The 23683-nt window shown below is 40.6% G+C and overlaps 1 long non-coding RNA gene across 2 annotated transcripts in view; it reads right to left on the reverse strand.

Moving 5' to 3' along the window:
* Nucleotides 1–23683, reverse strand: part of LOC111747638 (uncharacterized) — a 93031-nt gene that overhangs the window by 64341 nt on the left and 5007 nt on the right. For both annotated transcript variants that reach the window (XR_010319494.1, XR_010319495.1), the window contains exons 2-3: nucleotides 14742–14856; nucleotides 14143–14293 (exon numbers count right to left, since the gene is read on the reverse strand). This is a non-coding gene — a long non-coding RNA (uncharacterized LOC111747638). The remainder of the gene's footprint in view (nucleotides 1–14142; nucleotides 14294–14741; nucleotides 14857–23683) is intronic.

The following is a 23683-nucleotide window of genomic DNA, read 5'->3' on the forward strand; positions in this document are numbered from 1 at the left end:
CCAATATAGCTGAAAAAAAATCAGATAAAAGAATTAAAAAAAATGAAGAAACCCTAAGAATCATGTGGGACTCTACCAAGAAGAATAATTTGCATGTGATTGGAGTTCCAGAACAGGGAGAGATAACAGAAAATACAGAGGGAATAGCTGAAGATCTGTTGGCAGATAACTTCCCTGACATCATGAGAGACAAAAGGATATCTATCCAAGATGCTCATCGAACCCCATATAAGACTGATCCAAAAAGAAAATCACCAAGACATATTATCATCAAACTTGCCAAAACCAAAGATAAAGAGAAAATTTTAAAAGCAGCCATGGATAAAAGAAAAGTCATCTACAAAGGAGAATCAATAAGAATAAGTTCAGACTACTCAGCAGAAACCATGCAGTCAAGAAGGCAATGGGATGACATATATAGAGTGCTGAAGGAGAAAAACTGCCAGCCAAGGATCATATATCCAGCAAAACTCTCTCTCAGATATGAAGGTGAAATTAAAACATTTACAGATAAACACAAGCTTAGAGAATTTGCAAAAACCAAACCAAAGCTACAAGAAATACTAAAGGAAATTGGTCAGAAAATCAATAGTACCAGATACCAACACAACACAAGGTCACAGAACAGAACATCCTGATATCAACTCAAATAGGGAAACCACAAAAACAAACTAAGATTAATTTTAAAAAGAAAAAAATGCTCAAAACAGGGAATCATTGAAGTCATTATGTAAAAGATCACAATAATCAAAAAGAGGGACTAAATACAGGAGGCATAGAACTGCCATATAGAGAGGAAAACAAGGCGATATAGGACAATACAAGTTAGGTTTTTACTTAGAAAAATAGGGGTAAATAATAAGGTAACCACAAAGAGGTCTAACAATTCCATAACACAAAATAAAAACCAAGAAAAACATAACGACTCAGCAAACATAAGTTCGAACACTATGAAAATGAGGAAAACCAATTTACAAAGAAAAATGTCTCAGCACAAAAAAGTAAGTGGAAAAATGAAATAGTCAACACACACAAAAAGGCATCCAAATGACAGCACTAAACACATACTTATCTGTAATTACACTGAATGTAAATGGACTAAATGCACCAATAAAGAGACAGAGAGTCTCTGACTGGATAAAGAAACATGATCCGTCTATATGCTGCCTACAAGAGATGCACCTTAGACTTAGAGACACAAACAAACTAAAACTCAAAGGATGGAAAAAAATTTATCAAGCAAACAATAAGCAAAAAAGAGCAGGAGTAGCAATATTAGCAATATTAATTTCTGACAAAATAGACTTCAAAGTTAAATCCACCACAAAGGATAAAGAAGGACATTACATAATGATTAAAGGGACAATTGACCAGGAAGATATAACCATATTAAATATTTATGCACCCAATGACAGGGCTGCAAGATACATAAAACAAACTTTAACAGAACTGAAAAGTGAGATAGATACCTCCACAATTATAGTAGAAGACTTTAACATACCACTTTCGGAGGATAGGACTTCCAGTAAGAAGCTCAATAGAGACACAGAAGACCTAATTGCTACAATCAACCAAGTTGACGTCATAGACTTATACATAACATTCCACCCAACAGCTGCAAAGTATACTTTTTTTTCTAGTGCACATGGAACATTCTCTAGAATAGATCACATATTAGGTCATAAAACAAACCTCTGCAGAATACAAAACATCAAAATATTACAAAGCATCTTCTCAGACCACAAGGCCTTAAAAGTGGAAATCAATAACAGAAAAATCCGGGAAAAGAAATCAAATATTGGAAACTGAACAATACCCCACTCAAAAAAGACTGGGTTATAGAAGACATTGAGGAGGGAATAAAGAAATTCATAGAATGTAATCAGAATGAAAACACTTCCTATCAAAACCTCTGGGACACAGAAAAAGCAGTGCTCAGAGGTCAATTTATCTCAATAAATACACACACACATAAAGAAGAAAGAGACAAAATCAGAGAAGTGTCCCTATAACTTGAACAAATAGAAAGCGAGCAAAAAAAGAATCCATCAGACACCAGAAGAAAACAAATAATAAAAATTAGAGCTGAACTAAACGAATTAGAGAACAGAAAAACAATTGAAAGAATTAACAAAGCCAAAAGCTGGTTCTTTGAAAAAATTAACAAAACTGATAAACCATTGGCCAGACTGACTAAAGAAATACAGGAAACAAATAACCCAAATAAGAAACAAGATGGGCCATATCACAACAGACCCAACTGAAATTAAAAGAATCTTATCTGATTATTATATAAATTTTACTCTAACAAATTTGCAAACCTAGAAGAAATGGATGAAATCCTAGAAGAACACCACCTACCTAAACTAACACAATCAGAAGTAGAACAACTAAATATACCCATAAAAAAAAAAGAGATTGAAAAGGTAATGAAAAAATTCCCAACCAAAAAAAAGCCCTGGCCGGAATGGCTTCACTGCAGAGTTCTTCGAAACTTTCAGAGAAGAGTTAACATCACTACTACTAAAGGTATTTCAAAGCACAGAAAATGATGGAATACTACCTAACTCATTCTATGAAGCCACCATATCTCTGATACCAAAACCAGGTAAAGACACCACAAAAAAAGAAAATTACAGACCTATATCCCTCATGAACACAGATACAAAAATCTTCAACAAAATTCTAGCCAATAGAATTCAACAACATATCAAAAAAATAATCCACCACAACCAAGTGTGCAAGGTTGGTTTAATATTAGAAAAACCATTAATGTAATCCACCATATAAATAAAACAAAAGACGAAAACCACATGATCTTATCAATTGATGCACAAAAGGCATTTGACAAAGTCCAACACCCATTCCTGATAAAAACGCTCAGCAAAATAGCAATTGAAGGAAAATTCCTCAACATAATATAGGGCATCTATACAAAGCCAACAGCCAACAGCATTCTAAATGGAGAGAGCCTGAAAGCATCTCCCTTGAGAACGGGAACCAGATAAGGATGCCCTTTATGACCACTCTTATTCAACATTGTGCTAGAGGTCCTAGCCAGAGCAATTAGGCTAGATAAAGAAATAAAGGGCATCCAGATTGGCAAGGAGGAAGTAAAATTATCTCTATTTGCAGATGACATGATCTTATACTCAGAAAACCCCAAGGAATCCTCCAGAAAACTACTGAAACTAATAGAAGAGTTTGGCAGAGTCTCAGGTTATAAGATAAACATACAAAAATCACTTGCATTCCTCTACATCAACAAAAAGAACACCGAAGAGGAAATAACCAAATCAATACCATTCACAGTAGCCCCCAAGAAGATAAAATACTTAGGAATAAATCTTACCAAAGATGTAAAAGACCTATACAAAGAAAACTACAAAGTACTAGTGCAAGAAACTAAAAGGGACCTACATAAGTGGAAAAACATACCTTGCTCATGGATAGGAAGACTTAACATAGTAAAAATGTCTATTCTACCAAAAGCCATCTATACATACAATGCACTTCTGATCCAAATTCCAATGACATTTTTTAATGTGATGGATAAACAAATCACCAACTTCATATGGAAGGGAAAGAAGCCCCAGATAAGCAAAGCATTACTGAAAAAGAAGAAAGTGGGAGGCCTCACTCTACTGATTTTAGAACATATTATACAGCCACGGTAGTCAAAACAGCCTGGTACTGGTACAACAACAGGCACATAGACCAATGGAACAGAATTGAGAATCCAGATATAAATCCATCCACATACGAGCAGCTGAGATTTGACAAAGGCCCAGGGTCAGTTAACTGGGGAAAAGATAGCCTTTTAAACAAATGGTGCTGGCATAGCTGGATATCCATCTGCAAAAAAAATGAAACAGGACCCATACCTCACACCATGCACAAAAACTAACTCCAAGTGGATCAAAGACCTAAACATAAAGACTAAAACGATGAAGATCATGGAAGAAAAAATAGGGACAACTTTAGGAGCCCTAATACAAGGCATAAACAGAATACAAAACATACTACAAAACCAGATAACTGGGAGCTCCTAAAAATCAAACACCTATGCTCATCTAAAGACTTCACCAAAAGAGCAAAAAGACCACCTACAGATTGGGAAAGAATATTCAGCTGTGACATCTCCAACCAGCACGTGATCTCTAAAATCTATATGATTCTGTTAAAACTCAACCACAAAAGACAAACAACCCAATCAAGAAGTGGGCAAAGGATATGAACACACACTTCACTAAAGAAGATATTCAGACAGCTAACAGATAATGAGAAAATGCTCTCGATCATTAGCCATTAGAGAAACACAAATTAAAACCATGATGAGATTCCATCTTACTCCAGCAAGGCTGGCATTAATCCAAAAAAACACGAAATAATAAATCTTGGAGAGGCTGCGGAGAGATTGGAACTCTTATACACTGCTGGTGGGAATGTCAAATGGTACAACCACTTTGGAAATCTATCTGGCGCTTTCTTAAAAAGTTAGAAATAGAACTACCATATAAAAAAAAAAAAAAAAAAAGAAATCCCACTCCTCGGAATTTACCCTAGAGAAATAAGAGCCTTCACACGAACAGATATATGCACACCCATGTTTATTGCAGCACTGTTTACGATAGCAAAAAGCTAGAAGCAACCAACGTGTCCATCAACAGATGAATGGTTAAATAAATTATGGTATATTCACACAACGGAATACTACGCATCGATAAAGAACAGTGACGAATCTGTGAAACATTTCATAACATGGAGGAACCTGGAAGGTATTATGCTGAGTGAAATTAGTCAGATCCAAAAGGACAAATATTGTATAAGACCACTATTATAAGATCATGAGAAATAGCATAAACTGAGAAGAACATATTCTTTTGTGGCTAGGAGAGGGGGGAGGGAGGGAGGGTAGGAGAGAGTTATTTACTGATTAGATAGTAGATAAGAACTACTTTAGGTAAAGGGAAGGACAATACTCAATACAGGGAAGGTCAGCTCAACTGGACTGGACCAAAAGCAAAGAAGTTTCAGGGATAAACTGAATGCTTCAAAGGTCAGTGGAGCAAGGGTGGGTGTTTGGGGACTATGGCTTAAGGGGACTTCTAAGTCAATTGGCAAAATAAATTCTATTATGAAAACATTCTGCATCCCACTTTGAAATGTGGCGTCTGGGGTCTTAAATGCTAACAAGCGGCCAACTAAGATGCATCAATTGGTCTCAACCTACATGGATCAAAGGAGAATGAAGAACACCAAGGTCACACGTTAACTATGAGCCCAAGAGACAGAAAGGGCCACATGAACTAGAGACTTACATCATCCTGAGACCAGAAGAACTAGATGGTGCCCGGCCACAACCAATGACTGCCCTGACAGGGAGCACAACAGAGAACCCCTGAGGGAGCAGGAGAACAGTGGGATGCAGACCCCAAATTCTCATAAAAAGACCAGACTTAATGGTCTGACTGAGACTAGAAGAATCCCGGCAGTCATGGTCCCCAAACCTTCTGTTGGCCCAGGACAGGAACCATTCCCGAAGACAACTCATCAGACATGGAAGGGACTGGACAATGGGTTGGAGAGAGATGCTGATGAAGAGTTAGCTACTTGTATAGATGGACACTTGAGACTGTGTTGGCATCTCCTGTCTGGAGGGGAGATGGGAGGGTAGACAGGGTTAGAAACTGGCAAAACGGTCACGAAAAGAGAGACTGGAAGGAGGGAGCGGGCTGACTTATTAGGGGGAGAGTAAAGGGGAGTATGTAGTAAGGTCTATATAAGCTTATATGTGACTGACTTCATTTGTAAACTTTCACTTAAAGCACAATAAAAATTATTTAAAAAAAAAAAAAAAAACATTAAATCAGCCGCAGCTTTACTTGTTTGGAAGTCCAAGGCAACAGCCAATGATGGGCTCAGGAGAGAGAGCACCAAGAGGCACTGCCCCTTCCTGCACCTCATAGGAAGGGTGGGATCGCTCACCAGATGGGAGGTTCTCGGTCACAGGTCCTCAATCAAGCATCTGCACCCACAGTCCTTCCCCTGGTGCACATTTATCCCTCAGGGGTCTCACAGGGAGTGGCCTGCAGCAGGATACGATTCAAGGATCCAGGATTTTAGCCTCTCAGCCATCTTTTAGAATCTCTCAGGATTTCTTTACATCCTGGAGGGAGCAGATGTCTTTATCATTGCTACAGAATCTTAATGAGGGTTGTGGCAAGTTAATTTCTGATCCTACTGGAACAAAGATAATTTTGTTTTATTTTTGGAAAAAAAATTATATACGCACAGATTTGAGCTGTTTTATTTTTATCTAGTTTAGCCTGCAAGATTAATGCTCATTTAAAATTAAAACTGAAGGTTTTAATTTTCTGGCAACATGTGATCATCTATATATAAATCTTCCTATTCAAAAGAAATAAAATTAAAATTGACTATATATAATTCTGTACTTTTTTCTCTTCTCATTTATTTTTTTAATTCCATAGAGGGTGTAGGAATCTTCAAGAAGTGGAAGAAGGGCAACTGGAGCAAATGATTCCTCTCTGTGCTTTTCACTTCGGAGGTCAGCTGCTGGGTGAGAAAGCTGACCCCGGCCACCCCTGGGTAACAAACTACACTTTCCACTCACCCACCAGCTGGAGAAGCTCTGCTGCACCCCTTCTCTGCTGACTCCCAATCAACAAAGCTCCATCCCTCTAAGGAAACGCGGACTGATTCTCTGTATGCAGTACCACCGGGATCCAGCTAGTCGGTGAGAAGAATTCAGTATTAGAGCCTTAAATGAATTCATCGACATGGTGAGCTCTTTGTGCTGCCACAGATCACCCCGCTCACAGCTGTGCCGGTCCCAATGGAACCTGGACCGTCGTTCTTACCCTGACACAGAATCAGGAATAAGGACAGAGCCTTTTGTGATATTGTAATGCATTCCCTTGTAAAGTCACACTCAATCGTTTGTTCACATGAACAAAACACAGTATAAAAAAATTTTAAGTACACTTTCTAAGACAGTAAGCCCTGAAATGACACAATTTACAGGGAATTTATTTTTAGACTAATAAGCCAACCTATTTTCTTTGTCAGAACTAAAATTTTACAAGCCCAGCTGTTGAACAACACTTTTCACAGGTGTCAAAACGTCTTTCAACATTTAGACGCTCACAAAGCCATTATTCTCGTGGGATACATTAGTGGCTGAGAGAATCACACTTGACAGATGCAAAAAATAGGCTATCCATGTGGAAAATACAACTCCCCATTTCCCAATCATCTAGTGCTAGTCTAGCAATTCCCTACAGTTCAATACTGAGATGCAGCCCATTGTGTCAATTAAAAGAAAGGGTTCATGCTTTTCCCCAACTGCTATTAAACATGAGAACATATAAGTTTTTTGAATAATCGTCCAGTTCTCTATGCTACAAATAAACCACAAATGCTATTTATATTGATTCTAGAAGTTAACAATTCAGGGTCCCTATGCCAGAGAGAGAAGTCCCTGAGTGGCGCAAACGCTGACGCACTTGATTACTGGCTAAAAGGTTAAAGTTTGAACCCATCCAGAGGTACCCTGGAAGACAGGCCTGGTGCTCTACTTCTAAAAGGTCACAGCCTTGAAAACCCTATGGAGCATTTCTACTCTGCACGCATGCTCTTGCTATGAGTCAGAATCGACTTGACGGCAACCGACAATAGCAACATACTAGAGACAGAGTCCCTGGGTGGTGCAAACGGTTAAGCACTTGACTACTAACCAAAAGGGTGGTAGTTCGAAGCCACCCTGAGGCTCCCTGGAAGAAAGGCCTGCTGATCCGTTTCTGAAAGCTCACGGCATTGAAAACCCTATGGAACAGGTCTACTCTGCACACATGGTATCACTGTGAGTCAGAAATGATGCAAGGGCAACTGGTTTTTTGGTTTACACTGGAGAGGGGTCTCATGTTCTATCAGTCTATTCTACCACTGCTCCCTTCTAGGAAAACTGCCAGGACCACACTCCTTACTGAAGCAAGTAGCCCTAGGCCACAAATGTTTGGACCATGTCTTGGACTGAATTATGTCCCCCCCAAAAATGTGTGTATTAATTTGGCTGGGCCATGATACCCAATATTGTGTAGTTTCCTCCATTGCATGATTGTAATTTTATGTTAAAGAGGATTAGGTCGAATTTTAACACCCCTATGAAGGTCATACCGCTGATTCAATGTAAAGAGAGTTTCCCTGGGGTGTGGCCTACACCACATTCATCTCACAAGAGATAAAAGGAAAGGAAAGCTAGCAGAGAGGGGGACCTCATACCACCAAGAAAGAAGCACTAGGAGCAAAGCACATCCTTTGGACCCAGGGTCCCTGTACCTGAGAAGCTCCTCCACCAGGGGGAGATTGAGGGCAAGGGCCTTCCTCCAGAGCCAACAGAGAGAAAGCCTTCCCCTGGAGCTGATGTCCTTAATTTGGAATTCTAAAAAAAAACTAAAGCCTACTAAAAAAAAAAAGAAAAGAAATTTCTCTTTGTTAAAGCCATCCACTAGTGGTACTTCTGTTATAGCAGCACTAGATGACTAACACAGACCAGGAGAAGGTATCAGCATCCATAAGATTGCCTGGTATAAGAGTTTAGGCCAAAAGAGATGATAGCTACTTCAGAACCTATCACAGTCCATTCTTTTCTTGCAGTTTAGTCCGTACACAGACCATCAGCTAGGCTGTGGGAGCAAGAAGAGGGAACAGAAGCAGAAAGACACCAGAAGAGAAGCCAAAATGGAAATGCTGTGTCTTGTTAATGGCCAAGAAGTAGAGCACCAATGAGCAACCAGTGTTAGTGCAGACACATCCTGGAGTGGCACCAGACCAGGAACTATCTTCCTGCTCATGAGTTAGGTCCCTCCCTGGCAGTAACAGAGGCCTCTGTTGATTTTGAGCCTCGGGGGCCAAGTATTGCAGTAGCAGAATGCAATTCCTCTTGTCTAATAGAACAAAATCAGCTCCTAGTATCAGTTCTAGCACTGCGAGAAGTGGCTGTTTGGGGCCAGGTTATGTCAGAAATTAATGAGCCAGCCCCTTGGAGCACCTGCACCTTCACCAACTCTCATCACTTCTCCCTCTGGAAAAAGACACCAAGCTAATCTCTTTAGCAGCCAGTGATTCTCAATCACAGGCATTTGGAAATGTGTATTGCGAGTGGGGTGGATACCTTTGGTTGACACAATGACTTGGTTAGGTTGGATTAACATGGGCATCGAGGGACCAGGGATGCTAAATGTCCTAAATGGGCAGGGCAGTTCCATACCATGATAAATCACGCCAAAACATCCTCCTTGAGAAACACTGGGCCCCCTCCAACATTCTGGGCAGACAAAAGAGGATAAGAAAGGCAATTAAAGAGAGGAGGGCATTAAGAGAATAAACAACATCCTCCCTCAGAAGTGAACCTGTTAAGTTAAGGCTGTCCAAAGGTCAACATGATCTCCTATGCACCTCCTTCCCTCACCTCCAGCAATAATGCTAAAGACACACAAAGTTCTTACTCTCACACTCCTTCCATGGGCCCAGTAGCTTTCAATTTCATCTTTTAAACACTGTGCACTTCCACATCTTTTCATTTGTTCTAATTAGGAGAATTTCTTAGCAAATAAATAATTATTGCTATTGTTGATAACAGCAATGCCAAAATCAAATTCATTGCCATCGAGTCGTTTCCAGCTCAGAGCAACCTGACAGGGCAGAGTAGGCTGCCCTATAGGCTTTCCAAGGTTGTAATCTTTAGGGAAGCAGACTGCCCCATCTTTCTCCCTCTGAGCAACTGGTGGGTTCCAACTGTCGACCTTTCAGTTAGCAGCTGAGCAATTAACCACTGCATCACCAGAGCTCCTTGATAATAGCAATAGAGTATCAGCTGAAAATTTTTCCACGTTGCTAAAGAGCTTAATTACTAAATCTGTGGTGTAATACGTCTGTGGAAATTTCACTTTAGCGATTAATTCTTCAGAGGATAACTCTTCACAGATTAAGTCTGTGAATTAATATCCTCTTATGAAACACTTTTTTGAGCCATGCTGGGGAAAGACCAGAGGTGAAATTCTCTTGCCACCTCTTCCAGACTCTTTACAAAGTTCTAGGCAGTATTCAAAGAGACATTCTGCACAAACAAGCTTTACCACCGATGGTCAGGGCATGGGGAGACCAAATGGAAAGAGACAGCTCAGCAACCTTAGATTAAAGAGCAAATATTTTAGAGGCAGTGCACTCAATCATGTGGGAGACAGGCCCATGGCACTTCTATACCAGGCAGATAAAAAGTTCACCAGGATACAACTACAGACGGAAAGTCTCCCCAGGGTAGAGAAGTCCAAAACTCAATTTTGCTTTGAATGAGTTGAGTTCTTGACTTAACTAGAACACACCATCACTACAAGTGGGGGTTTCCAGCCTGTATGAGTCAAACAGGGGTCATAACAGGCTGAAACACTGTTGTCCGATAGAACTTTCTGTGATGATGAACACGTTCTACATCTGTGCTCTCTAATAAGGTAGCATTAAGCACATGTGGCTACTAAGCACTTGAAACGTGGCTAGTTCAACTGAATAACTAATTCAGTATTTAACTGTATTTAATTATATTAATTGTATTTAATTATACTAATTTAAAAATGAATAGCCACATGTGACTTGTGGCTTTTATACTATACAGCATAGTTAAAGGCTTAGACCAAAAAAAACTGGGTAAATAATCCAAAAGTATATCACAAGACAGTCTTACTCATCCTCCGACTACCTGATAAAACACTTCCTTAACCCTTGCCCTTCATACACACACAGACACTATGCATAAGATATCACCATATCACGCATCACCAGAGCAGTACTTTGCAAATTTTAACATACATCAGAATCATGGTGGGCTTGTTAAAACACAGATTATTGATCTCCAACCCCAAGGTTCTGATTTAGCAGGTCTGGGTTGATTGAGCCCCGATCATTTACAATTCTGACAAAAAAAAAAAAAAAACCCCACTGCCACTGAGTCAATTTCAACTCATAGCAACCCTACAGGACAGAGCAGAACTGTCCCATAGAGTTTCCAAGGAGCGCCTGGCGGATTCGAAGTGCCGACCTCTTGGTTAAGAGCCGTAGCACTTAACCACTACACCACCAGGGTTTCCCACCTCTGACACGTTCCTAGGTAATGCTGATGCTGCTAGGACCACACTTTGAGTAGCACTAGAATAAAAACTTCAACTATTCAAACACCAACTGTCATGGATTGAATTGTGTCCCCCCAAAATGTGTGTCAATTTGGCTAGGCCATGATTCCCAGTATTGTATGACTATCCACCACTTTGTCATCTGATGTAATTTCCTATGTGTTCTAAATCCTACCTCTGTGATGTTAACGAGGTAGGGTTAAGGGCAGTTATGTTAATGAGGCAGGACTCAATCTACAAAATTAGTTTGTATTTTAAATCAATCTCTTTCAAGGTATAAAAGAGAGAAGTGAGTATAGAGACATGGGGACCTCCTGCCACCAAGCATGCAGAACCAGGTGGGGAGCACTTCCTTTGGACACAAGGCCCCTGCACTGAGAAGTTCCTAGGATGGGAAGGAAGGTAGATGACAAGGACCTTTCCCCAGAACTGACAGAGAATAAGCCTTCCCCTGGGGCTAGCATCATGAATTTGGACTTCTAGCCTCCTAAACTGTGAGAGAACAAATTTCTCTTTGTTAAAGCCATCCACGTGTGGCATTTCTGTTACAGCAGCACTAGATGGCTAAGACACCAACCTATCTACCAAAACAGCTTCTCTCACTGTCCCCTTTCTGCTACACAGAAGTGCCCCCCTTTTCTTCTAGTAAAAACTTAACACCTAGTAGTATAAATGCAGGGCAGACAGAATATGCATAACAAGGCTACCTGTCTAAGATGGCTTCTCCACCTATTAGATCCAAAATCTGTCCACATTTGTCAGAAGCTTTGCAAGTGTGTCTAACACTACAGAGACCAGAAAACACCGCAAGGGCGAACGCAAGCCTGTCAGGGTGGTTTACATCTAATACCTGCACTGACCCTGTCTTAGAGTCAAGTTGGTGCTTTCTATTAAAATAACGTACATCACTCGGGTCTAGATCAGGATTACAGCCTTTTTCACCTTTCCGACACACAGTTCTGAAGAGTAACAAAAGAACACACGTATCACAGTAACGCATTTATCAAAGGCATATGTTGAAGACAACGTGTTTCCATATTCCAAAAGAGAGGAGAGAGAAAAGTAAAGGCTCTAGAACAAAGAGGCTTCTCCAAACAGTCTCTGGTCTTCATTAATCACCTGCAACAACTCTTCTGGATCAGCAGTCATTTGAAAAGATATTTTGATTTTGGGGGTTACTTCTCTATGTCCTCTGGTCTAATTACATATGAGTCACTTTCACAGTATGAGATCACCCCGTCAAGTGCACTTCCCTGACTGCTCTAGTAGCAGCCACCTTCCTGCCTCCTTCACCCTCCCCTTTCTTTCCTCTCCAAAAGAAAGCCTTCATCCAGAATACACTGTCACAATAAACTAGGACAGGATGCCTTCAAATAAACTCAGATGTCAGCACTGTTCACCATTTCCCACACCACTAAGCCTTTACCCTTTTCCAAATTCCCACTACCCCTCAGTTACTGCCATTACAAAGATTAAGAGTGATCTTTCGGTCCTGGAAATGTGGGGAGACAGGTATTGTCTAGAGCACTTACAGAGTACTTGCCACGCAGTACTATGCACATTACTTCCTTAGACTGTGTCTACAGGTAGGGAAACTGAGGCACGATGAGGTTAAATCATTAAAATACAGTCCCAGAGAAACTCAGAGAAGATTAAATTACTGTATCTCCCACTGTAGTCACTCTCAACTGGGGCTAATTTGGTGCCCCTCTGCCCTCATGCAGACATCTGGCATGTCTGGAGACATTTTTGATTGTCACGACTGGGGAGGGGGCAATGCTACTGACATCCAGTGAGCAGAGGCCAGTGACGCTGCTAAACATCCTACAACAACCGCCCCACCCCCACCCCCCAACAAGAACTGTCTGGACCAAAATGTCTACTGCATTGAGGTTGAGAAACTCTGGTCTACTGATATCTCTAGGATTACTTCTTTGGCCCCTAACTGATAGTTAAAGAATGGCTTACTCTACAATTTTATCATTGTACAGCATTTACACATGCTGGTCAAGTGCTATTTCTGACATGCTATACTTTTTTAGTTACTGTTAAAACAGAGGATATAGGGAGCCATAGAGGAAAAAGAGTAGAGCTCACAAAGCCCAACTCTTCCTTTATTGAGAAAACCTGGCAAAGACCAGCTCCTTTCCTTAGCAACCTCCATCCGCTGAGCTGTGGTCAGTCTGTGCCTGGCTGCTCACCTGGAGTCTTCAGTTGCTGACATGCTCCTTCAGCTGCCTTTTCTCTGCTTTGCTCATCTCCACGCACATGCGTCACTCAAGAGCAGTAATGATATATGTTGATGGGACTCTCCAGAGATCTACAGACCCTAATTGTCTATTTTACTCAGTAAATTGCACTCATTACCAAGCCATGCGAGGCACCTACGGACATCAGCCTTTGTGGCTGCCCTCTGTCTGAGGCTGGGCAGTGGGATATTATCTAGTAAGGTCTCCAAAGTACTAAAGTAAGCTTGAGAAAAACACTCCAACCAGTTTTTCAGCTGAATACAATTTTTCTTTTTTAATTTTTCACCTCCTGTCCCTCTTTCCTAACCATCCTTAGCTCTGCCTAGATTTTTATTAGTTGTAATTTTCTCTTCAAGGAGTCTGATTTGAGTTCAAGCTGTAGAAGCTGGAGAGCTCAGAAAGAGATGTGGTATCTTTTCTACCCCTTCTTCCCAGACTTCCACCTGGACTCTGAGAAGGGAACACCAAACAGAGACTTTCTCCTTCTGGCCTCAAAACTCTTCGGCATGAATGAAAGCTCAAAGTTAGCCTTGGTCAATGCTTCCAATGCCAATGCCTGATTCACTGTTGTCAGGTGCTATCAGATTCCCAGGTCCTTCTCCCATGGAGCCCCTGGGCGGGTTCAAACTGCCAACCTTATGGTTAGCAGCCATGTGCTTAACCATCGTGTAACCTGGGCTCCTTACCTGATTCACCAGGAACTGTAAAGAGATGAGTAAACAGACATGTGACCGCCAGTGATGAAGGATAAAGTGGAACTGGCAGGACCATGTGCTTTGCTCATGCTATTATCCACCAAACCTGGAATCTTCAACTCTGTGGCAATCTGCTTCCTTTCTAGAAAAAGTAAATAACAAAACAACAGTTACGGAAAGTCAGCCATGGAGAAGAAGGATGGTGGCTGAGGGAATGTGAGCTGGCAGAGCTAACAACCTGATATGGTACAGGGGAAGGGCAATCAGACCTGGTTCCATTATCAACAACACATCTCAGGAAGGTCCAACAACGCTTCCCTGATTCTTGGAAAATCACATCTCATGTCAATAAATCCCTAATAATGCCTGAGATATTTCCATGCACATAATGAATTCCATCCTATCACCCAAAAACCGAATGGTTTTCTCTTCAGAATTACTGATTGGCATGGTGTCTACTACACAGAGGCTTTGGGAACCTTTCACAGGCAGGGCATCCCACTGCACTAACTCTGAGAGGCTGGAGAGACAAGAGTCCCTGTGACTTGGCAAAGTCAGAGTAACAGTGGCAGCCACTGCCTTTGCCTTACCCTGGAGTAGAGAGTGTGGCAGCCCTCAAACACACGTCTTCACAACTCATCAGCTCTGCTGCTTTTCCCCACTCAGTCACTTCTGCATGCTGGACCACGATCGATCGATCACCAACTGCCAGGCACAAAAAAAATGAATGAATGTATTAGGCCAAAAGAACCACGACTTCAAGTACTAGGTCACTGCTCGAGTGTATTTGTTAGAGTTGGGTAAGCGCTTAAGAAATAGACCCAAACACAGATAATGGCTCAAGCTCAATAAAAGTTTACTTCTGGCTCCTGTACAGATACTGGACAGGTGAAAGGTCCATCACTGTGGTGGGCCTTCTGAATGCAGTGATCCAAGTACCCAGGCTGACAACAGTCTTGCCATCTCTAAACCATTTCTAAGGTTGCTCTGGGGTAAGGCAGGGCCAAGATGGCATAGTAGTTAGATGCTTCCAGCGATCCCTATTACAACAAAGACCAAAAAAAACAAGTGAAACAGTTATATACATGAGAAGGTAAGAGCCCTGAACTTCACAGGCAAAGTTCGGAAATTGGACTGAGCTGAGCGGCAGGGGGAGGGAGAAATGGTTCAGAAGCGGGCAAGGAGTTGCTGGACCTGACTCGGCAGGAACCAGCACCCCTGAGGCACAATTCCCCAGAACAACCACAGCAGAGCTGGCGGTTATGTTCAGGATGCGGTTCCTCAGGGAGAGACAGCAGGCCGCACAGTCTGCTCACATCTCCCCAACCAGAGAAGAACAGCACTCTCGGCAAAAGCTAAGTACTCGCGTTTATTTTACCACACCCCCAGGGGTTCTGCTGCGCACCCTGAGCCATTCTCCTGTCCTTGGGGGAAAAGATAATCTGCCAGCTCCACTAAGCGGGGGAGCTGAGGATAGAAACTCCTGCTGAGGCACAAACGGTCAATGGATTTTGAATACCTTTAACCCCTGCATGGACCTGTGTGGGCCCATTTCAGATTAGGCCCTTGTTGGTAGACTGCAACAGTGCATCTACTTGAGATCTGACTTCAACTGTCTCAGCTGGGCAGTGGAGAGGTAGGTTTTTCATGTGTGACACCACTTTGCCTATTAAACAGGTTCCTCACCTACCCACATCAGGGGCCTGAGGACTGGTGGCTCCACCCACGTCACCAGGCCACCCACAAGAGAGGTCCAAGGATAAGTGGTGCCGACCAGTCCTTACAACCAAAATCATTGGGTGCCCCTGGTCCAGCTGCAGAACCCACCCACCTGTGTGTTCCAGGAACAGGGACATGCTTCCCTCACAGACACTGGGGGGATGGCTGGTAGCCCCCTAACTTGTTCAGAGCATGACCCCCTGCTGCAACCAGAGACCTGTACTTACACCATTCTCCCCTGCCCCTTGAAGACCAAGGCTGCTCTCAGTAGTTCTCTCCTTTCAAGCCAGCTAGGAGTGGAAAACACAATGGAGGAGATTGCACGGCAGTTATATTTTTGAGTTTGTCTCTTTTCCCTAGAAATGGATCTCAGTACCTCCCACCTACACTCATATTATGCTGGCCAGAGCTCAGCCACTAGTTGGCTAGAACTATCCACATGGACTGCTAGGCAGCCAGGAGTCTCTGTTGTACAAGGCTGACTCCAGCCCAACCAAGAAGACAACATTAGGTTTGTTGTTGTTGTTGTTGTCAGGTGCCATCAATTCTGACTCTCAGAGACCCTACATACGATAGAATGAAACACTGTGCCGTCCTCACAATCATTGCTATGTTAGAGCCCACTGTTTCAATCCATCTCATTGAAGGTTTTTCTCTTTTTGGGTGACCCTCTATTTTTCCAAGTATGATATACTTCAGAGGTGGGACCTGATCACATGTCCAATGTACATGAGATGAAGTTTTGCTATCCTCACTTCTAAGGAGCATTCTGGCTGCATTAGGTTTAGAGCAAGAAATTTTAGATAAGACACAAGCACAGTAACCTTGACTTAGTTACTTAACAACTCTGAGTCTTGATTTCCTCATCTGTAAAATACCCTGCCTTCCTCTGAGGGTCACTGTTGTTACTGTTGTTAGGTGCTGGTGAATTGGTTCTAAATCATAGCGACCGTATTAGGAGACTGAAAATGAGACAAAGCAGCAGTTCTCAGACTCCCTGTGCATGCACATCACCTGAACATCTTGGTAAAATGTAGATTCTAACTCAGGAGGACATGGTGAGGTCTGAGATTGTGTTTTTCTGGGAAGTTCCCAGGTGATGTCAACACTGCTGGCCTCAGAAGAACAGAAAAGAGAGTAAAAAGGGATAAAGAGTTAGAGAATAGTTTTGTAAACCACAAAGTGATTTGTAGAAATAAAGAATAATTTTCCTGGTCCTGACTTTAATTGATTATAAATGAATTCCCAACTAGCCAGCAGTTCTAGGATGTGTTTAGTATGAGCATCAGATAGAATCTGACAGTCACAGGGTTTGGAGAAGAGGAAGAATTTAAGGAGTTACTACCCAACCACCCCCCCCCCCCGCCCCTTATATTTAAGACAAGGAAACAAATTCAGAGAAGTCACTGATGCCTCCAAAATCTCTCAGTAACTTAGTAGTGTGGTCGGATTAGAATGCAATCACTTGACTTTTTTCTGTCATTAAATAAGCTCAATGATAACCACCTAAAGAAAAGGTATTGTTATTCTTCACTAAAGCTAGAACAAATATGATTCTGGCCCATACCCAAAAAGGTCCCAGAAGGTGAAATTCACCAAGAAAGGCCACCAGGGTACTAGACAGAGGCAAGCTGTCACAGGGTACACATCAAGGGATTTTTCAGGGAAATGATCTTCACAACACAGTGAGCCCTAAGAAAGATACGTCCTATGGATCCAAAATGTCACTTAAACACAAATTTCCTTCTTTTTACTTTCTGGCAAAAATGAGAATTTTGTTTCCAATGTATACAAATTCTGAGTCATTCCTATCTGGGGACAATCAGAAAAAGAGAGAACATAGAGTAGCAAATAGTAAAGGGAAAAAATGAATTCGCCGAAGAGGAACACTGGTTTCTGCGGCAAACTCTGAAGGCAAAAGAATCTAACATTTGCTTTTTTTTTTTCAATTCCTGGCATGTAAATTATCTTGCACCTCTGAGATGATGGTGGGTCCTAGGCGCTTATAGAAGTACATGAGATGTAGGATGACTGACGTGAAAGACAGGAGTCAAAAACTCCCAAGTCATAAATTAGAAAGGCACAGAATATCTGGAAACCAAATCAGAGTAGAAAAGAGGGGAGCCACTTAGCACACGTGTCATCTCCAACAAAGCAAAGTGAATCTAAAAGTGTCTTCCTGAAATTAGGAAGGAGTACTTATTGAACACGGTACGGTAAATGGAAATCAATACTTGCATATCCATTATTATTTTTTTTTAGTTAAGTGTATTTGCATTTTTCATTGTGCTTTAAGTTTACAAATCCAGTCACTCACAAAAACTTATATACAACTTGCTACATACTCCCAATTACTCTCTCCCCACTGAGACAGTCCGTTCCCTCCCTCCATTCTCTCTTTTCATGTCCATTCTGCCATCTTCTAACCCCTTCTACCCTCTTATTTCCCCTCCAGACAGGAGATGCCAAAATAGTCTCAAGTGTCCTCCTGATCCAAGAAGCTCCCTCCTCACCAGCATCCCTCTCCATCCCATTGTCCAGTCCATGTCTGAAGAGTTCGCTTTGGGAATGATTTCTGTCCTGGGCCAACAGAAGGTCTGGGGGCCATGACCACCAGGGTCCTTGTAGCCTCAGTCAGACCATTAAGTCTGGTCTTTTTACGAGAATTTGGGGTCTGCATCCCACTGCTCTCCTGCTCCCTCAGTGGTTTCCTGTTGTATTCCCTGTCAGGGCAGTCATCGTCTGTAGCCGGGCACCATCTATTTCTTCTGGTCTCAGGCTCACATAGTCTCTGGTTTATGTGGCCCTTTCTGTTTCTTCGGCTCGTAATTACCTTGTGTCCTTGGTGTTCTCCATTCTCTTTGGTCCAGGTGGCTTGAGGCCAATTGATGCATCTTAGATGGCCGCTTGCTAACACTTAAGACCCCAGACGCCACTATCCAAATTGGGATGCAGAATGATTTCTTAATAGATTTTATGCCAGTTGACTTAGATGTCCCCTGAAACCATGGTCCCCAGACCCCCGCCCCTGCTACGCTGGCCTTCGAATCATTCAGTTTATTCAGGAAACTTCTTCACTTTTGGTTTAGTCCAGTTGTGCTGACCTCGCCTGTAGTGTGTGTTGTCTTTCCCTTCACCTAAAGTAGTTCTTATCTACTATCTAATTAGTGAATACCTCTCCCCTACCCCTGCTGCCTCTCCACTCTCATAACCATCAAAGAATATTTTCTTCTCTGTTTAAACTATTTCTCAAGTTCTTATAAAAGTGGTCTTATACAATATTTGTCCTTTTCCAACTGACTAATTTCACTCAGCATAATGCCTTCCAGCATAATGCCTCCATGTTATGAAATGTTTCCATTGTGTGAATATGCCATAATTTATTTATCCATTCATCCATTGATGGGCAACTTGGTTGCTTCCATCTTTTTGCTATGGTAAACAGTGCTGCAGTATACAAGGGTGTGCATATATCTGTTCATGTAAAGGAGCTTATTTCTCCAGGATATATTCCAAGGAGTGGGATTGCTAGATCCAATGGTAGCTTTTTAAGGAACTGCCAAATAGACTTCTAAAATGGTTGTACCATTTTACAATCCCACCAGCAGTGTAGAAGTGTTTCAGTCTCTCCACAACCTCTCCATGTATTATTTTGTGTTTTTTGGATTAATGCCACCCTCGTTGCAGTGAGATGGAATCTCATTGTATTTTTGATTTGCATTTCTCTAATGACTAACGATCATGAGCATTTCCTCATGTATCTGTTAGCTTCCTGAATGTTTTCTTTAGTGAAGTGTCTGTTCATATCTTTTGCCCATTTTTTCATTAGGTTACTTGTCTTTTTGTAGAATTTTTGTAGTATCATGTAGATTTTAGAAATCAGGCAATGATCAGAAATGTCATAGCTAAAAACATTTTCCCTGTCTGTAGGTAATGTTTTCACTCTTTTGGTGAAGTCTTCGGATGAGTATAGGTGTTTGATTTTCAGGAGCTCCCAGTGATCTATTTGTATACAGTTTATGCCATATATTAGGGCTCCTAGCATTGTACCTATTTTTTCTTCCATGGTCTTTACCGTTTTAGATTTTATATTTAGGTCTTTGATCTATTTTGAGTTTTATTTTTGTGCATGGCGTGAGGTATGGGTCTTCTTTCCTTTTTTTGGAGATGGATATCCAGTTATACCAGCATCATTTGTTAAAAAGACTGCCTTTGCCCCAATTAACTGGCTTTGGGTCTTTGTCAAATATCTACTGCTCATCTGTGGATGGAATTATGTCTGGATTCTCAATTCTGTTCCACTGGTCTATGTATCTGTTGTTGTACCAGTACCAGGCTGTTTTGACTACTATGGTGGTATAACAGTTTCTAAAATCAGGTAGAGTGAGGCCTCCCACTATGTTCTTCTTTTTCAGTGATGCTTTACATATCCGTGGTCTCTTTCCCTTCCATATGAAGTTGGTGATTTGTTTCTCCATCTCAGTAGAAAATGTTTTTTTGGAGTTTGGATCGGAATTGCATTAAATCTACAGATCGCTTTTGGAAGAACAGACATTTTTACAATGTTAAGTCTTCCTATCTATGAGTAAGGTATGTTTTTCCACTTATGTGGGTCTCTTTTGGTTTCATGCAGAAGTGTAGTGTAGTTTTCTTTGTATAAGTCTTTTACATCTCTGGTAAGATTTATTCCTAAGTATTTTGTCTTCTTGGGGGCTACTATAAATGGCATTGCTTTGGTGATTTCCTCTTCGAGGTTCTTTTTGTTGATGTAAAGGAATTCAACTGCTTTTTGTATGTTTATCTTCTCTCCTGATACTCTGCTGAACTCTTCTATTAGTTTCAGTAGTTTTCTGGAGGATTCCTTAGCCTTTTTTGTGTATAAGATCCTGTCATCTGCAAATAGAGATACTTTTGCTTCTTCTTTGCCAATCTGGATGCTCTTTATTTCTTTATCTAGCCTAACTGCTCTGGTTAGGACTTCCAGCACAATGCTGAATAACAGCAGTCATGAAGGGCATCCTTGTCTGTTTACCGATCTCAATGGGAATGTTTTCAGGCTCTCTCCATTTAGGGTGATGTTGGCTGTTGGCTTTGTATAAATACCCTTTATTATATTGAGAAATTTTCCTTCTATTCCTATTTTGCTGAGAGTTTTTATCATGAATGAGTGTTGAACTTTGTCAAATGCCTTTTCTGCATCAATTGATAAAATCATGTGATTCTTGTCTTTTATTTATATCATGGATTCCATTAATTGTTTTTCTAATGTTGAACCATCCCTGGATACCTGGTATGAATCCCACTTGGTCATGGTGAATTATTTTTTTGATACGTTGTTCAATTCTATTGGCTTGAATTTTGTTGAGGATGTTTGCATCTAAGTTGATTAGGGATATAGGTCTGTAGTTTTCTTTTTTTGTAGTGTCTTTTCCTGGTTTTGGTATCAGGAATACACTGGCTTTATAGAATGAGTTTGGGATTATTCTGTCGTTTTCTATGCTCTGAAATACCTTTAATATTAATGGTGTTAACTCTTCTCTGAAAGTTTGGTAGAACTCTGTAGTGAAGCCATCCAGGTCAGGGCTTTTTTTGTTGGGAGTTTTTTGATTACCTTTTCAATCTCTTCTTTTGTTACGAGTCTATTTAGTTGTTCCACCTCTGTGTTAGTTTAGATAGGTAATGCGTTTGTAGGAATTCATCCATTTCTTCTAGGTTTTCAAATTTGTTAGAGTACAATTTTTCATAGTAATCTGATATGATTCTTTTAATTTCAGTTGGATCTGTTGTGATATGGCCCATTTCATTTCTTATTCGGGTTAATTGCTTTCTCTTCTGTTTTTCTGTTGTGAGTTTGGTCAATGGTTTTTCAATTTTGTTGATTTTTTTCAAAGAACCAGCTTTTGGTCTTGTTCATTCTTTCAATTGCTTCTCTATTTCAGTTCTGCTCTAATTTTTATTATTTCTCTTCTCCCACTGCCTGAGGGTTTGTTGTTGGTTTGTTTGCTGTCCTCTATTTGTTCAAGTTATAGGGAAAATTCTTTGATTTTGGCCCTTTCTTCTTTTTCTTTGTGTGCATTTATTGATATAAGTTGACCTCTGAGCACTGCTTTCACTGCATCCCAAAGTTTCTGATAGGAAGTGTTTTCATTCTCATTGGAGTCTATGCATTTCTTTATTCCATCCTTAATGTTTTCTATAATCCAGTCTTTTCTGAGGAGGGTACTGTTCAATCTCCAAGTGTTTGATTTCTTTTCCCTGCTTTTTCTGTTATTGATTTCCACTTTTATGGCCTATGGTCAGAGAAGATGCTTTGTAATATTTCAATGTTTTGGATTCTGCTAAGGCTTGCTTTATGACCTAATATGTGATCTATACTAGAGAATATTCCATGTGCACTAGAAAAGAAAGTACACTTGGCTGCTATTGGGTGGAGTGTTCTTTATATGTCTATGAGGTCAAGTTTTGTTTACTGTGGCATTTAGATCTTCCGTGTCTTTACTGAGCTTTTTTCTGGATGTCCTGTCCTTCACTGAAAGTGGTGTGTTGAGGTCTCCTACTATTATTGTGGAGATGTCTATCTCACTTTTCAATGCTGGTAGCATTTGTTTTATGTATCTTGCAGCCCAATCATTGGGTGCACAAATAGTTAGGATGGTTATATCCTCTTGGTATATTGTCCCATTTATCATTATATAGTATCCTTCCTTATCCTTTATGATGAATTTAACTTTAAAGTCTATTTTGACAGAAATTAATACTGGCACTCCTGCTGTTTTTTAATTGTTGTTCGTATGATATACTTTTTTTTCCATCCTTTTTTTGTTTGTTTGTGTCTCTATGTCTAAGGTATGACTCTTGTAGGCAGCAGATAGACAGACTGTGTTTTCTAATCCATTGTGCCACTTTCTGTCTCTTTATACGTGCATTTAGGCCATTTACATTCAGCGTAATTATGGATAGGTATGAATTTTTTTTTAATGAATTTAGTGCTATCGTTTTGATGTCTTTTTTTCTGTGTTGTTGACAGTTTCTTTTTCCCACTTAAATTTATGTCCTGAGTATCTTCATATATTGTCCTTTGCTCCTATTTGTTGTTGTTGATTTTGTTTCTGAGGAGTCTCTATTTTTTTCTTGTATTTTATTTTGATGTGTAGGATAGTTTGTCTCCTTTGTGGTTACCTTATTATTTACCACTATTTTTATAAACTTAAACCTAACTTTTATTTCTTCGTATCACCTTGTCTTTTCTCCATATGAAAGATCAATGACTACACTTCCTAGTCCCTCTTTATTGTTTTAATGTTGTCTTCTATTACATAATAACATTGTTGTTTCCCTGTTTTGAGCATTTTTTATCTTGATTTATTTTTGTGATTTCCCTATCTGGGTTGACTTCTGATTGCTATACCCAATATTCTAGTCTTGGGTTGATACCTGATATTATTGATTTTCTAACCAAAGGACTCCTTTTAGTATTTCTTGCAGTTTTGGTTTGGTTTTTACGAATTCCCTGAACTTCTGTTTATCTGGAAATGTCCTAATTTCACCTTTATATTTCAGAGACAGTTTTGCAGGCTATGTGATTCTTGGCTGGCAATTTTTTTCCTTCAATTTTTTAGATGAGTCATCCCGCTGCCTTGTTACCTGCATAGTTTCGGACGAGTAGTCTGAGCTTATTCTTATTCACCTTCCTTTGTAGGTGACTTCGTTTATCCCTAGTTGCTCTTAAAATTCTCCCTCTATCTTTGGTTTTGGCAAGTTTGATTATGTGTTCATGAATTTCTTTTAAAATCTACCGTATGTGGAGTTCGAT

This window comes from Loxodonta africana, chromosome 26 (assembly GCF_030014295.1).
Source record: "Loxodonta africana isolate mLoxAfr1 chromosome 26, mLoxAfr1.hap2, whole genome shotgun sequence".
Classification (NCBI taxonomy): domain Eukaryota; kingdom Metazoa; phylum Chordata; class Mammalia; order Proboscidea; family Elephantidae; genus Loxodonta; species Loxodonta africana.